A 4502-nucleotide genomic window follows, 5' to 3' on the forward strand; every position below is an offset into this window, starting at 1 on the left:
ACTGCCGTCCCATCCCTCATTACTGATGCTTATTTTGTTTTCTATTCACTTTTATTGAAAAAGAAAACTATCTTCCTACTTTTTTTTAGTTTTTTTTTTTTCCTTTTTTCTGTTGAAGTTCATACTTTTCTTTAGATTTTTTCCGTTTGATTTGCATCTATGAGCTATATCTCTTCCATTTACACTTTTTTCGACTTTACCAAAAGCGGAAGCGTATTATCGTATACGTAGATCTATGGATTTACGGGGTTGCACCAATAGAAAGGATTCATATCCGAATAGTCGGAAGAAACTAGATGATGATTGGTTTGCGGCTGCTTTCAGGTGCATTTGGATTCGAGAGAAGTATGAGATTTGTTGTCCTTTTATTTTAACCGTACCTTTTATGGTATTTTTTGCTCTTTGTAGTCTTTCTATTTCCTTTGTGGCATCTTTTGCTTTTTGTAGTCTTTCTATTCCCTTTGTAGATTTTATATTAGGCTTTGGCCTATATATGAGTAAGGTTTTAATCCTTACTATTTTCATATTGTACTCATATTTATCTAATGAAATATATATGCATTATTATAAAAAAAAAAATCAACATTTTAATAATATACTAAAACTAATTTCAATCTTGAACATGTGTGGATTTGGATGTAGAAATTAAAATTCACAACTAATTTAAATGTTATTGGATAATATATAAAATAATATGTCTAAACTTGAGTTCTAGAAATGAAATGATAGAGCAATGGATTCAAAGATTATAAATAAAAAGATCATTCTTAGATTCCTAGTTTTACTTATAAAAAACTTAACTAACTTAGCAAAGTTTTTAAGGAAATGAAAATGAACGTAAAGAGATTTTTTAATTTTTTTCTTTTTATTGATTTATAAAATTCTTGATTACAAATAATGGAAAATGAAGAGATTATCCTGACAAATAATCATAATACAAACACGGGTTTAAGGCTTACCTATTATAGAGCAGAACCAGTTGAGAAGATAAATAGTGTAAGAATAGGATCAACAACGATATCGTATCACCTACGATGACGTTAGCCAAGAAGTGATAACGAATGATCCACGAACTAAATGTTGACTTATGAGACAGAGGGGATGTCGCAGGAGTACAGAGGGAGGCATAGAGAATATTGTGGAGTGTGATTATGATTAGGAGGCTATCTATTTATAGCCTCTAGTTAGGTTATAAAACTCTAACCTTAATCCTCTATCCTTTTAGATGGGCTTGGCCCATTTTACTTATGGGTGGATAAATATTTGGCCTGTAACCCGAATATTCCTAATATCTCCCACTCACAAATAATGGAACATATCTCAATCCTCGTCTCAGTCTCATCAATACTATTGCAAATAGTTCATGTGAATGGCATACTATGGAGAGCTCTAGTGCTATATACTCGTTAGAACATATAGCTGCTCGATGTGCATGTATCAAATTTGGAACTATACATTCGTTGGAGATATAGTCTTTACATTTGAACATGGATCGTCACTGGTGTGTGTTTTATCCTAGATTCCACATCACATCCACCGTAATAACATTGATCTTTATAGTTTGTCTGTTTTTCATAAATATGCATATATGCATAAGTGTCCTGACAATGAAATACAAGAACTCTCAAGATGTGAACTATATGGATATTTTCCCTACTACATTATTCCTTCCATCACATTCTAACTCGCTTATCGAGTTGGGTTCTTGTTGGTTGGAATTATCACATCAACCTAAAGGTAACCCTTCCAAGGTAGCCACATTAGATATACTTATAGAATAAATTAAGGGTCTTAATGATAATAAATTTCGAGAAATTGTGATTTCACGATGTAAGTCTCACACTAGAAAAATGCGAGATCGGATTTTTTCCATCTTGTGGTTGTTGGTCCCTAATAAGGTTAGATTAGTTCTAAAGGGGGTGAATAGAACTAATCGACAATTTAAACCTTTAGAATTTTTTCTCCTTTAATTCAATAGCAGCACAGATGCAACTCTCGGAATCAGAGGCAACTTCAGTTTACTGAGGTTGATTCTGCTTCTGACACTTGCACTCAGAGGATAGCTCTTTCACATGAGCTTTTGAAGATCTCTCGGATAAATGATTTACGCGTTAAGCACAGGATGATCAGAGTTATATATATGTGAGATAAACTATTCAGATCATGCAATGTTCAGAAGAAATAAAAGACAATAGGGTGGAAAGAAGTACTCGATGGATTTATACTGGTTCGGCCTTATGCCTACGTCCAGTCCTCATAATTCATTCTTTTGAGCTTTAATCCACTAAAGAGCTCTTTCACAAGTACAGAACAAACCTTTTACACAAATAGTTTAAGCTTGAGTAAAGTATTGTCCTTTACTCCAACACTCAACTATCACTCTCTTGTTACTTACCTGTAACCGAAGCAATAACAGAGCTTCTGAATTTACAATAGAAAGGATTCTGATAGGAAACTTAGATGAACTAAACTCTCTCTATATATGATTACACAAATATGAAAATGATTATGTATAGGTGCTTTTTTCACTTTTGCAATGTATCTCATTTTCACTTGAATGATTAGTGTGAAAATGAAGCTTGAGCTTGGCTTTAATAGATGAAGCATTCAAACTTCACATTTGAATCAAAAGGTGCTCATTATGAAGAAACAACTTTTGTTCTTCTCTGGAGCTTCTAACTTGATGCGTCTGTTTTACCATTTAAGCAAATAGTCGTTCCACAATTCAAAGGCCATTTGACTGTTGAGAGTCATGTCCAATGATCAGCTTCTGAATCCCGAACTTGCAAACGTACAGACTTCACATTTTCTGATTCGTGATTATCGAGAGAGATGGGTTGTTTGGCAGTCTTCTGTCTTCTAAAATTTTACCAGAAATGGAAAGTCTTCTGTTGACTTTCACGTGGGCTCCTGCTCCTAGGATGTTTCGACTTGGGCCTTTAATTTTATTAAGGCATTTTTACTTATGTGTATTGCTTCAAACATATTTCAAACACTTAAACAAACTTGTTAGCAATAAAAACACATTAATTCAATTCCGAATTTTAATACCTTGGGGATCTGATTCCTTAAATCATTATTTTTGGCATAATCAAGAACTTCATCAAAATTGGGATTCAACGGTTGTTGTTAAAGCACACATGGTATGAAACATGTGTTATAGTGTTCTTTTCTTTCTTCAAAAGAGAAGGATGTCTCTCATTTTAACACCATAAGGAAACATAGGTTCAGATGTGTCAAAAAATCTAACTTTAGTTCACTACTTATAGTTGAAGGAAATTATACAAGCCTAGGCGCAACGGAAATATAAAATCTTTATCTATTTTGTCTACTTCCTTTTCCCAAGATCCGTTAATCGTTATTTCATATAAAGAGGAATTGGACAAAATACCGTTTGGTTGATGAACTATCTACTATTGCTAACAAAGTGCCCACATGGATGTCACTTCAATCACGAACACAGTCACGAACATAAACAAGAAATCAAAACGAAAAGTTAGCAATCAACCAAATAGCAACCAAGTGTAGATTGCCTCTAATGGTATCCACACGAATATAAGAAACAGATGAACGGAGTAAATAATTTAATCGAGTAAGAGACGGGAGAAATCTTATATTTCTAATATGCGTTGGCCGAATTTCTAAGGCAATGGGGTCTATTTGTTGGGGTTTAGTGTCCTATAGACAATTGTTCTAGGATATAAACTTAATATAAATGAAATGTTCTTTATATCATTTGTTTTAATAAGATATGGTTTCATAACTATATAAAGGCAACCTCTTTTAAGAACTAAATAAGTCTAATAAAAGGAAATCCCTAAGTTTGTTTAAAGTGATTATAAAGTGTTCATACAAGCATGAAGTGAGACGAAACTTTATAATAAACTAATAAACTTAAAACCACCCCAAGTCAAGTAATATGTTTAGAAATAGGATTGACATATCACTGTTGAGACTTGCATGTAACAATGTCTTCTGTCGAGACAGGGAGATGATCTCACAAGCTTCAGATATGCAGATATCTGGACAGTTACATGGATTCAATGAAAGGGAGTTCATTAGGATTGGGGACTTGACTTGAGATAACAGGATGGGTAGATTTATCCTTGTCACCTGTACATCTCATTGGTATTAATAGGTATAAGTAATCCTATGACTCAAAGGAATGTTAATTAGTGATTCTGGATTAAGGAATGTGATGCTTTGATCCTGTTGTAACACGATCCATAACAGAGATGACTCTGGGATGTGAACGGCATGCGTTGGATATCACATGAAGTAATTGCAAGATAGTTATACATAGGATTGAGCATTTGTCACTCCTGATAAATGGGAGATACGTCCAAGGATTGCTTCTGGAAGACTTGACTCTAAATCCTTGCAAGGTGATAGCTTAAGACTTGAAATGCAGATTTCACTTAACCTATCTAATTGGAGTTAACTTGGCCTGTACAAGTAAAACGAACATCTCGCTATATGTGACTTGACATTATCCATAGTCA

Source organism: Euphorbia lathyris, chromosome 2 (assembly GCF_963576675.1).
Source record: "Euphorbia lathyris chromosome 2, ddEupLath1.1, whole genome shotgun sequence".
Classification (NCBI taxonomy): domain Eukaryota; kingdom Viridiplantae; phylum Streptophyta; class Magnoliopsida; order Malpighiales; family Euphorbiaceae; genus Euphorbia; species Euphorbia lathyris.